The sequence below is a fragment of the Dasypus novemcinctus genome, chromosome 28, assembly GCF_030445035.2.
Source record: "Dasypus novemcinctus isolate mDasNov1 chromosome 28, mDasNov1.1.hap2, whole genome shotgun sequence".
Classification (NCBI taxonomy): Eukaryota; Metazoa; Chordata; class Mammalia; order Cingulata; family Dasypodidae; genus Dasypus; species Dasypus novemcinctus.
The window spans coordinates 7,183,127-7,196,766 of NC_080700.1; positions in this window are offsets into that span (position 1 = coordinate 7,183,127).

Genomic DNA, 13,640 nt, shown 5'->3' on the forward strand with positions numbered 1-13,640 from the left:
TTTTTCAATATGTCCTTGGCTATTCAGGGCCTCTTTCCTTTCCAAATACATTTCATAGTTAGTATTTCTAGTTCCTTAAAGAATGCTGTGTTGATTTTTATTGGGATTGCATTGAATGTGTAGATCGGTTTTGGTAGGATAGATATCTTAATAATATTCAGTCTTCTTATCCATGAACAGGGAAGATTCTTCCATTTATTTAGGTCTTCTTTGATTTCCTTGAACAATCTTGTATTGTTCTCAGAGTAAAAGATTTTTACATCTTTAGTTAAATTTATTCCTAAGTATTTGATTTTTTTAATTTACTATTGTGAATGGTATTTGTTTCTTGATTTCCTCCTGATTTTGCTCATTATTGGTGTACAGAAATGCTACTGACTTTTGTGCATTGATCTTATAACCTGTGACTTTACTAAACTCATTTATGACTTCTAGAAGCTTTGTTGTAGACCTCTCAAGGTTTTCTATGTATAGTATCATGTCATCTGCAAATAATGAAATTTTGACTTCTTCCTTTCCAATTTGAATGCCTTTTATAGCTGGTTCTTGCCTCAGTGCTCGAGCAAGTACTTCTAAGACGATGTTAAATAGAAGGGGAGACAGTGGGCATCCTTGTCTTGTTCCTGACTTTAGAGGGAAGGGTTTTAGGATCTCTCCATTGTCAACGGTGTTGGCTGTAGGTTTTTCATATATACTCTTTGTCATATTAAAAAAATTTCCTTGTATTCCCATCTATTGGAGTGTTTTTATCAAGAAAGGGTGCTGTATTTTGTCCAATGCTTTTTCTGCATCTATAGATATAATCCTGTGATTTTTTTCCTTCAATCTGTTTATATGGTGTATTGTGTTGATTGATTTTCTTATGTTGAACCATCCTTGCATACCTGGAATGAATGCCACTTGGTCGTGGTGTATAATTTGTTTAATGTGTTGTTGAATACGATTAGCAAGTCTTTTGTTAAGTATTTTTGCATCTAGGTTCATTAGAGAAATTGGTCTGTAGTTTTCCTTTCTTGTGGTGTCTTTGTTTGGCTTTGGTACTAGGGTAATGTTGGCATCATAGAAGGAGTTAGGCAATGCTCCTTCTGTTTCAAATTTTTGGAAGAGTTCAGCAGGATTGGTGTTAGCTCTTTCTGGAATGTTTTGTAGAATTCACCTGTGAAGCGGTCTGGCCCTGGGCTCTTCTTACTTGGGAGGTTTTTAATGACTATTTCTATCTTTTTACTTGTGATTGGTTTGTTGAGATCATCAATTTCTTCTTTCATCAATATAGGCTGCTTATGTGTTTCTAGGAATTTGTCCATTTCCTCTGAATTGTCATTTTTGTTGGAACATAGTTTTTCCAAGTATCCTCTTATGATAATCTTTATTTCCATGGGGTCAGTGGTGATATCTCCTTTCTCATTTCTTATTTTGTGTATTTGCATCTTCTCTCTTTCTTTGTTAGTCTCGGTAAAGGTTTGTCAATTTTATTGATATTCTCAAAAAATCAGCTCTTGGTCTTGTTTATCTTTTCAAGTGCTTTCTTATTTTCTATTTTATTTAGTTCTGCTCTTATCTTTGTTATTTCCTTCCTTCTTCTTCCTGTGGGATTACTTTGTTGTTATTTTCCTAATTCCTCCAAATGTGCAGTTAGTTCTTCAATTTTTGCTCTTCTTTTCTGATGTATGAATTTTATGGCTATAAATTTCCCTCTCAGTACTGCTTTTGCTGCATCCCATAAAATTTGGTATATTGTGTTATCATTATCATTTGTTTCAATGTAGTCATTGATTTCTTTTGAGATTTCCTCTTTGACCCACTGCTTTTCTAAGAGTGTGCTCTTTAATTTCCATATCTTGGTGTGATATCTGGGCCTCTGGCCCTTGCAGATTTCCAGCTTCACTCCACTTTGGTAAGAGGTATTATTTTGTATGATTTCAATCTTTCTGAATTCATTAAGCCTTTCTTTGTGGCCTAACATATGGTCTATCTTGAAGAATGATCCATGTGCACTTGAGAAAAATGTATATCCTGCTGTATTCGGGTGTAATGATCTGTATATGTCTATTAGATCCAGCTCCTCTAGTATACTGTTCAAATATATTGTTTCTTTAGTAATTCTCTTTTGAGATGTTCTGTCCAGTGTTGATAGTGGTGTATTAAAATCCCCCACTATAATTGTAGAGGCATCTATTCTTTCACTTAGTTTTTCTAGTGTTTGCCTCATGTATTTAGAGGCGCCCTTGTTAGGAGAATAAATATTTATGATTGTTCATTCTTCTTTACAGATTGTCGTCCCTTTCACTAATATGTAGTATACTTCTTTGTCTCTCACAATTGTTTCACCTTTGAAGTCTACTTTGTCTGATATTAATATAGCTACTCCTGCCTTTTTTTCATTATTGTTTGCTTGTAAGATTGTTTTCCACCCATTCACTTTCAACCTCCATGAATCTCTGGGTCTAAGATGTGTCTCTTGTAGACAGCATATAGATGGGTCATATTTCTTTATCCAAAGTCTCTATTGGAATCTTTTGATAGGTGAGTATAATCCATTGACATTCAGTGTTATTACTTTCAAGGAATTATTTATGTTAGCCATATTTTTACTGGATTTGTGTTTGTCATAATTCCTTTGTTTGTTTTTTTTCCCCTTCTCTTTTTGTATTTTTTGTTGCTCTTACACTCTCCTGCAACTCTGCCTGTCCTGTTTTTTCCTTTCTTCTTGCAGAACTCCCTTTAGAAATTCTTGAAGGCGAGGTTTCTTGTTCACATACTCTTTCAATTTATGTTTATCTCTGAATATTTTGAACTCTCCATCATTTTTCAATGCTAGCTTAACTGGATAGAGTATTCTTGGTTGGAAATTTTTTTCCTTTAGTACCTTGACTATATCATACCACTGCCTTCTTGCCTCCATGGTTTCAGATGAGAAATCAGCACTTAATCTTATGGAGCTTCTCTTGTATGTGATGGTTTTCTTTTCTCTTGCTGCTTTTAGAATTTTCTCTTTGTCTTGAGCATTGGATAATTTGACAAGTATATGTCTTGGGGTGGGTCTGTTGGGTTTTATGATGTTTGGGGTGCGTTGTGTTTCCTGGATATGTACATCCATCTCTCTCTGTAGATTTTGGAAATTTTCAGCCATTATTTCCTGCATCACTCCTTCTGACCCCTTTCCCTTCTCTTCTCCTTCTGGGATTCCTATAATACGTATGTTTGGCATTATGCATTGTCATTCAGGTCTCTATGTCCTAGCTGGATTTTTTCTATCTTTTTATCGATCAATTCTACTATCTGTGATTTCCCATGTACTGTCTTCCACATCGCTAATTCTCTGCTCTGCCTCTTCTAATCTGCTGCTATTTGCTGCGAGTGTATTTTTGATTTCTTGAACTGGGGTGTTCATTCCCATCATATCTGTTATCTTTTTGTGTATGTCTGCAATTTCCCCTCCAAGTGTTTTTTTTTTATGGTTTACTTTTTTATTTTTTTAATTCATTTTTTTAAAATATTACATTAAAAAATATGAAGTCCCATTCAACCCCACCACCCCCACCCCCCACTCCCCCCACAGCAACACTCTCTCCCATCATCATGACACATCCATTGCAATTGGTAAGTACATCTCTGGGAATCACTGCACCTCATGGTCAATGGTTCACATCATAGCCCATATTCTCCCATGTTCCATCCAGTGGGCCCTGGGGGGATCTACAGTGTCCCATAATTGTCCATGAAGCACCACCCAGGCCAACTCCAAGTCCCAAAAATGCCTCCACATCTCATCTGTTCCTCCCATTTCCCACACCCAGCAGCCATCATGGCCACTTTTCCCATACCAGTGCCACATTTTCTCTGTGGACATTGGATTTGTTGTGTCCATTGCACTTCTATGTCAAGAGGGGGTTTAGATTCCACATGGATACTGGATGCAATCCTCCTGCTTTCAGTTGTAGGCACTCTAGGCTCCATGGTGTGGTGGTTGACATTCTTCAACTCCATGTTAGCTGAGTGGGGTAAGTCCAATAAGTCAGAGTGTAGGAGTTAGACTCTGTTGAGGTTCAGGGCCTGGCTATCATATTGTCAGTCCAGAGATTCAAATCCCTTAGATATATCTTAAGCCCCAGCACCAACTACAATTCCAGTAAAGTAGCATGAAAGGCTTGTGAAAAGAGATCCCATCTGAGTCCAGTTCCATCATGAAGAAACACCAGCTCCAAAGAAGGGCCAACTGACATGGCAGTGAACCCCATCTGCCATGATCATAGAACCTGTGGGTCTCTTTAGCCCTCCAAAGAACCAATACCTGGGGTTGTATCTACTTTATCTGTCTCTGACACTCTGCTCAGGTGTGAATAAGGGCAATCCTTCTGACAACCTCCAGACTCTTTTTTAGAGACTCATAGCCATATAAACTCATTTCTCCTTTCCATTTCCCCGTTACAGTAGGTCAAACAGCATTTTAAACTCCTGTTATTATATGTTGTCTTCATATTGTTAACCTCTTCCTTTACTTCATTAAATTTGTCTGTGATATACATTCTGAGATCTTTAATTATTTGTGTGAAGTTCTGCTCCCCTTCCTGGTTTTTAGTTTGTTCATTGGAATCAGTCATGTTTTCCTGATTACGGGTTTGGTTTGTAGATATTTGTTGCTGTCTGGTCATCATTTATCTTGACAGGTTTAATTAGTTCCTTAGCTTCTTTTTCTAGTCTTGGGGATTAATTAGCTGTTGTTCTTGCATAAGTGTTATATCTTCTCTTTTTCACTTTGTTCTTCTTATTCCAATTTCTTATTGCTGGCTGAGTTCATTTTGAAGGAAAGTATTAGGGCCAGGGAAAGGCAATTGTGTAAGAAAGGAAAATGCGTAAAGTAGTATTGGTAATAAATGTTAACAGAGCAACAATATGAGATCTGGGAGGATGGATATTAGATTCATATAAGTTGTGTAGATTTATAGCAGTGAGTAGAGTACCTATAAGGGGGTAGTCGACTGAATATGGGGGGAATATGGTATGAATTAAAAAGCTAGTGTTTTTGTGAGAGAGGGAAAGAGAAAAGAAAGGCAATAGTTTCAAGAGTGGATAACAGACAGAAAATAAAACAAAGGTATTAGAAATTAAGAGTTAGACACTTTGTGGATCTAAGAAAGGGAGGTGCAATATAGGAGAGACAGTAGATGATGGAGGATACCAAGATGTGGGGGAAAAGGGATAGTGTAGGTAGCCAAAATCAATTCACACAGAAATGAGGCAACAGAGGATGAGGAAGCCCAGCAAATGTGAGGTATTCCCTGTAGCACCTATTGTATAATTAAGATAAAATAAAATAAGAAGAAAATGAGGGACAAGAGAAAAGAGAGAGAGAAAAAAGAGAGAGAGAAGAAAGAAAGAAAGAAATAGTGGGGGTGGGTAAAGAAATTGGAGGGGACAAGTAAGGAAAAGAAAAGAAGATATAGAACACCAACAATAGCAACAACAAAAAAAACCCTAAATAAATGAAAAAAAAAAAGACCTTGGGGAGTACAATGGGAGAAAAGACTAGGAAATAATGCAATATTAGCTACCAGGACAATAAAAAATTAAAAATTAAAAATTAAAATAAAAAAAAACTGCACACCTTGGAGGAAAATCAAGGACCTCAGATGGGCCTCAGGGTGTGGTGGATTCAGGGATGGAAAATCTGTGATATTGCAGACTCAAGAGGTGTGAGTCTCTGGGTTGTAGGCCACCAGGGTTTAGGGGACACAGACCTGGCAACCTCAAATCTGATTAACAGGGAGACTGGGAGCACCGCAGTGCAACACAGCCTTCAGGGATCCCCACTGCTGGGTGCCAGCCCTATGGGAGAGGTCACATCTGCAAACTCTGACCTATGTGTCTGAAACCCGCAATTCCCCCTTTCACTAGGGTCTCTTCTGTGGCTGTATCACCAATTCGACTTCAGGACACCTCCCGCCCTACAATCCCCTGAAACAGCCAGTTGGGGGTGCCTCTATATTGCAGCCAATTTAAGGATGCTGCAGATCTGCAGGCAGACCTAGGGGCCGGGGCTCTAGCTGGGAGTGCTGTTTCAGTGTCCAAAACCAAAAATCCCACACCTCACAAAAGATTCCCCTAATCAGCTTCCAGCTGCCTCCCACCCTGCAATCCCCCGAAATAGCCTCCTGGTGATGTCTCTTTACTGAGAGCAATTTAAGGCCACTGCACATCAGCAGCCGGCCTTGGAGGTGGGGCTCTAGCCAGAAGCGCTATTATTCATGTCAGAAATCAAAAATTCCCCACCTCACAAATAACTCCTGTCTGTCTAACCAAATCGGTTTGCGAAGACCTCCTGCCCTGTTAGCCCCTTAATAGCTCGCTCAGGGCTTATGAATTCCCCAGTACCACAGAGCCTCCAGGAATCACTGCCGCAATGCTGGTGCCACAATTCTGCCCACCCCAGGGGGGAGCGTCCCACACGCAGCCCCTAATTCCATGTAAGAGAGCCTCAATTTTATCTTTAACATGAATTTTCTCTGTTACCTTCCCACAAAATCGATGTCCAGACACCTCCTGCCCTGCAAAATCCAGAAACAGCCTGGTCCTGAAGAATTTCTCCCTTATCTTTTATTCACACTGAAAATTTTGACAATTTCTTCTGTATGTTCCCCCAGTGTCTTATATTTTTATCTTAAAAGAATCTTTAGGTTATGGAAGAGTCATATAGCAAATATAGGAGATTCCTCTATACCCAATACTCTCCCTTATTAATAACATTTTAAATGTGTATACATTTTTACAATTGATGTACAAATATTGAAAATTTTCTATAAACCATGGTAAATGGTATAAACTATGCAATGTACTCTTCTATAGATTTTCACAAAATTTCAACCAGCCTGTATCAGGCATTGCAAGATTATTCAGAACAATTCCAATGCCATAAAATTGCCTTATATTCCATCTATTCTATTCTTCACCACCCCTCCCTTCATACCTATGTTAATCATTAAGTTTCAATTTTAAAATAATGACATTCCATAGTTAAATGCAATAATATGGATGGCTTGACATAACGGTCTGTTTTTCTATTAGTCACTGTCTACGTTCTTGAGAGATTATTGCTCCTCTCATTGAGAACATAGCAGAACTTGTATAGATGGGAGTTTGATATTTCCTTATAGTGACTGACATACACTCTGACCAGGTTAACTCTTTCATATTTTATAGAATCATGCCCCAGGTGTGCACAATCTTGCATATCCCCCACACCCTGCACCAGTAAACCTCCCCATACATATTTTCCAAAGAAACATTCCCAGCATTTTAGTTTTAACCACAAACACAAATAATCTCCAGGGTTCACCTGTTGCTTCCTCCAGCCCTCCTCCAAGCTCCATGGATAGTCCAACCAACCCCCTCACCCTACACCCCCTCAAATTCCAGCACCATTGTACACAAACACATCACTGCACAACTATCATCCCAATCAACTGCCCAACAATATTCTTCCAACTTATAATAGATATTGTCCATATTGAACATCAGCTTATCACCCTCTATTCCCTTTTTGCCACCTGATAACATAGTTTCCAACTCTAACTTTGTTAATCTCCTGAAATTGTTTGCCATATCAGTGAGTTCATGTAATATTTGTGCTTCAGTGACTGGCTTACTAAACTCAATGTTAAGTTCTTCAAAATTTATCTATGCCACTCCATGTGTTCATACTGCATTCCTTTAAGGTGCAAAAGGCTTTAATTTGGAGGAGGTCTCATTTATCTATTGGTTCTTTTGCTGCTCATGATTTGGGCATGAAGTACATGAAGCCATTTCCTATTACAAAATCCTGTAGATTCTTCCCTACATTGTTTTCTGAGCTCTTTATGGTCTTGGCTCTCATATTTAGGTCTTGGATCCATCTTGATTTGATTTTTTATAAAGTGTGAGACAATAATCCTCTTTCATTTAAACTAGGTCTATAGCTGCAGGGTGCTTAATAGTCACCTCCTGAGAGCCTCCATTTTGCTCAAATGTGGCCACTCTCTAAGTCAAGCTCAACTTTTAAATGCATTACATTTCCCCCAGTGTGGGACATGACTCCTGGGGATAAGCCTCCCTGGTGCTGAGGGATTAATACCAATCACCAGCTGGTGGTGCAACTAGAAAAAACCTTGAATAAAAGGGAAAATTTGTAAAGATAAATGACTTTGTATGGCTAAGAGACTTCAAAATGAGTTGGGGGGGTCATCAGAGGGGTAGCACTTATGCATATCTCAGCAGGATCCCAGAGACAGCTGAAGTAGATACAACGACAGGTACTGGTGCTTCTGAGGGCTATGGAGACAGACAAGTTCTATGGTCATGGCAGATAGCTCTGGAGTTCAGTGCCTTGTCAATGGGCCCTACTTTGCAATTTGTGCTATTGAGTGTGATGGAATTGGACTCAGATGTGATTTTTCTACACATGGCTCTTCTGTCACTTTTACTCAACCTGTGGTTGGTGCTGGGGTTGGTGTATAATCAGGAGCTTTGAATCTCTGGACAGGCCATGTACTATCTAGGCCCTGAGCCTCAGCAGAGTTGCAACTCCTACTCTCTGGTTCAGGTATGCTAACAAGGAGATGAAGATGATCAACCACCACATCAGGGAACCGAGAGTTCCTACAACTGCAAGCAGAAGAATAACATCTATTAGCCATGTGGGATCTAAGCCCCCTCTCAATTTAGAGGTGGAGTGGACTTCACCATCCCAGGTTCCACAGGATGGAGGAATAAAATATGGATTAGAGTGTACTTACAGGCATTCTATTTTAGAATTGTTGTGGCTGTAGCAGTGGAAGAAATGGTACTGATGTGGAGGCAGTGGCCATTGGTAGTTTCTGAGGGCAGCGGGAGGGAAGAAGAGATGTGATGTGGGGGCATTTTGGGGACTTGGAATTGTCCTAAATGATATTGCAGGAACAGACACTGGACATTATATATCCTGCCTTAACCCACTGAATATACTGGGGGAGAGTGTAAACTACAATGTAAACTACAATCCATATGATGCAGCAGTACTTGAAAATGTATTCTCCAAATGCAATGACTGTGCCACAAGAAAAAAAAATACTGCATTCCTTCTTACGGGTAATATTCCATTGTATGTATATACCACAATTGTTTATCCATTCAGCAGTTGATGGATATGTAGTTTATTTTTACACCTTTTGACAATGGTGTATAATGCTTCTATGAAACTGGTGAGCATATATCTGTTCATGTCCATGCTTTCAGTTTTTCTGAATCCCATTACCCAGTAATGGGATTAATGAATCATTGGCAGTTCTACAGTTAGCTTACTGAGGAAATGACAAACTGTCTTCCACAATGGCTGCACAATTTTAAATTCCACCAACAATGAATATTTCCTTTCATTCTGGGTATTAGATCCTCATTAGATAAACAATTACCATATATTTTCTCCCATTGAATAGGCTGTTTCTTTTTATTTTAAAATATACTTACAGTGCACAAATGTCTCATAAAACATATAGGGGATTCCCATATGCCCTGCCCCCCACATCTTCCACATTTTCAAGTATTAACAACATTTTTCATTAGTGATGAACATTCATTGCAATTGGGGACCACATTTTGGAACATTGCCACTAAGCATGGATTAATGTTTACATTGTAGTTTACACTCTTTCCCACCCAATTCTTTAGGTTATGGCAAGATATATACTGGCCTGCATGTGTCATTGTAGTGTCATTCAGGACAATTCCCAAGACCTGAAAATGCCCCCATATTACATCTGTTTTTCCCTTTCCCTGACTTCAAAATCTCCAGTGGTCACTGCTTCCATATCCATGATATAATTTCTTCCATTGCTTGAATCACAAGTTATTGTAGAATACCAGTAAATTTACTTAATCTATATTTCATTCCCCAATCCTGAGGATTCAGAATGGCGATGTCCACTCCACCTCTAATTGAGAAGGCTGAGATCCCCTAGGGCTGATGGATGGGACACCCTTAGTTGCAGTTGTAGACTTTCTCAGTTCTTGGTAAGGTAGTTGTCCATCATCACCTCTTTGTTAGTTGTACTGGGTGAGAGCAAAGAACTGGAGAGTAGGTGTTACAACTCTAATGAGAATCCAAGTCCAGGAGTCACATGGACAGCTCAAAGATTTAAGCCCCTTGGATTTAGACTTACCAATGCTAGTACTTATGCCTTATGCAAAAGTTCAAATAGAACAGAAGAACAATGTTTAGGGAAACATTTCACTTTCTTGACAAAATCCTTTGAAGTGAAAAATTATTAAATTTGAAGAAGTCCCATTTATCTATTTTTTCTTTCATTCCTCACACTTTGGTGCAAAGTTAGTGAAACCATTTCCTACTACAAAGTCTCATAGATGCTTCCCTACATTATCTTCTAGGAGCTTTTTGTTCTTGGCTCTTATATTTGGGTCTTTGATCCATCTTGAGTTAACTTTTGTATAGGCTGTAAGACCATCATGCTCTCTATATATTTGAACGTAGTTATCCAGTTCTGTAAGCACCTTTTTTGAAGTCACCATTCTGTCCCATTGAGTAGGTTTGGAAATTTGTTGAATATTAGTTGACTTTTATGGATTTCTATATCAGAACTTTGAATTTGGTTCCATTATTCAGTATGTCTATCCAGTGCTGATACAATGCAGATTTGACCACTGTAGCTTTTTAATATGATTTAAAGAAAAGTATTGTGATTCCTCCGATTCCTTTTTTCTTTTTAAATGTGTTTGTCTATTAAAGCCCCTTGCCCTTCCAAATAAATTTCTTAAATAGATTTCCAGTTCAGTAAAAAATGTTGTTGTATTTTTTATTAGTGCTAAATATGTAAATCAGTTTGGGAAGGATGGACGGCTTAATGTTGTTTAATCTTCCAATCCATGGAAAAGGAAGATTCGTCCATTTGTTTAGGTCTTCTTCAATTTCCTTTAACAATGTTGTGAGGTTTTCTGTGTACAAATATTTTACATCTTTAGTTAAGTTTATTACTAGATATTTGTTTCTTTTAGTTGCTTATGTAAATGGATTTTTTCTTGAATTCATGCTCATATTGCTCATTATTGGTATGAAGAAATATTACTGATTTTTGCATGTTTGTCTTATATCCCCTCATTTTACTGAACTCATTTATCAGCTCTAGATGCTTTGTTGTAGGTTTCTCAGGACTCTATTTATAGATCATGGCATTGCAAACAGAGACATTTTTATTTCCTCCTTTCCAACTTAGGTGTCTTTATATCTTTTTCTTGCCTAAGTGGTCAAGCCAGATCTTCTAATACAATGTTAAATCACAGCAGTAACAAGTGGGCATCACTATCTTATTCCATATCTTAAATTGAAGACCTTTAGAATTGTATCATTTAATATGATGCTAGATGTGGGTTTCTCATATATACACTTCATTTTGAGGAAGTTTCCTTCTATTTTTATTTTTTGAAGTGTTTTTTTTTTTTAACAAGAAAGGATTCTGTATCTTTTGAAATGCTTTTCTGCATTGATGGAGGTGATGGTGTGAATTGTTTCTTTTGATCTGTTAATGTGATGCATTGTATTGATTTTCTGATTTTGAACTAACCTTGCATAGCAGTGATGAAACTAACTTGATGATAGTGTATGATTCATTTGATGTGTTTTTGAATATGAGTAGCAGGGATTTTGTTTAGGATTTTAGCATCCAGGTTCATTAGAGGGAATTGGTCTGTTGTTTTCCTTTCTTGTGGCATCTTTATGTGGTTTTGCTATTACGTTGAGATGGGAATCATAGAAAGAAGTAATGTTCCCATTATTTCTAATTTGAAAGAGTTAAAACAGGATTGGAGTAAGTAATTTTTTTTTTTCCAGAATGATTGATAGAATTCACTTGTGAAGCCATCTTGTTCTGAACTCTTCTTAGTTGGGATTTTTTGATGAATTCTTCAATCTTATTCCTTGTGATTGGTCAGTTAATTTCTTCTTTTGTCAATGTAGGTTCCTTGTGTGTTTCTGGAAATTTGTCCCCTTCATTTAAATTGTTCATCTTTTGGGTGTACATTTTTTCAAAGTAACATTTTATGACACCCTTTATTTCTGTGGGATCAGTGGAGATAACCTCCCTCCTTTTTAAAATTTATGTATTTGTACCTTCTTTCTTTTTTGCTTTGTTAGTCTTGCTAAGAGGGTGTCAATTTTATTAATCCCAAATAACCAGCTTCTAGCTTTCTTAATTTTTCTAGTGTTCTTTTTTATTCTCAATTTACATTTATCTGCTGTAATCTTTTTTTTTTTCCTTTCTCTCTCTCTCTCTCTCTCTTTCTGTCTCTTCTTGATATGGGGTCAATTTTTGTTCTTTTCCTAGTTCCTCTCAGTGTGTAGTTAGTTCTTTGATTTTACCTCTTTCTTGCTTTTTAATGTAAGCATTCATGGCTATTACGTTCCCTTTCAGCACTTCTTTTGCTATAATCCAGAGATTTTGACAGGTTGTGTTCTCATTTTCATTTGTTTCCAAGTAGTTACTGATTTCTTGCAATTTCCTCTTTGACCTACTAATTACCTAAGAGTGCATTGTTTCATTTTCATAACTTTGCTCCTATTTTGGTTTTCTAGCTCTTACTGATTTCCAACTTCATTCCATTGTGTTCAGCGAAGTTACTTTGTATAATTTAATCTTTATGAATTTGTTGAAATTTATTCTGTGAACTAGTATATGGTCTAACCTGGAGAATGATCCACATGTGCTCTAAAAGAATGTATATACTGCAGTATTTTTGTGTAATGTTCTTTATATATTTATTAGGGCTAGATACTCTAAGCTATTATTGAAGGTCTCTGCATTTTTATAGACCCATTGCTGTTATGTTCTCTCTTAACAAGTTTAAACTATACAATTGATTTCCACTATGCAAAACAGCCAATTCTAAAGCATTGACCCAATTATTTAACTGTTCATGAATGTGTTCCTGGCTATGCCACAAATCACTAGCATTTTTATATCATGTGCATATGTTGTGTTTGTACTTTCATGTAAAGCTACCATAGCAGAAGCAGCAGCTGTAATGATCCCAATCAGTCCCCAAATGCTTATAATATAGCAGTCCAATAAAGCATCTAGTCTGTTTCAAGAATTATTATGCCATATTTAGCAATAACTGACTTTCAGGAGATGATGGCCAAATTCACATCATTATCACAGGTATCCAGGTGCCTTTTCTTCTTCTGGACATTGCTATTGCTTCTCCATCCTGCAACACACTTCCTGTCCTGATATGTATACAAGGCACCATTTTCATAAAACAGTGAGTCTTTCTTAATAGCTATCTTACCAGTTATGAAAAAATATGGATCTCCAACACAGGCTTTAAGATGATATGTTTGATTAAGGGTTAAATACTGTCCTGTATTATTTATATTTCCCAGCCATTCATATGGAGGGGCAATTCCAAGAAATACTTTCACAAATTCTTTTGTAGATTATGACTATGAGTGTCATTAGCCCAAGAAGCCAGTATCCATTTTCCTTTGTAGTGTTAACAGTTCCTGCCACAATAGCATAAGGAGAGAGCACACAGGCCCAAAGCCCATAGGCAGACACAAGCTGCAAGTTCACTGTTCCAGAATTTGTAAAGTTAATGTGATACATGGCAGCAATTGCCAC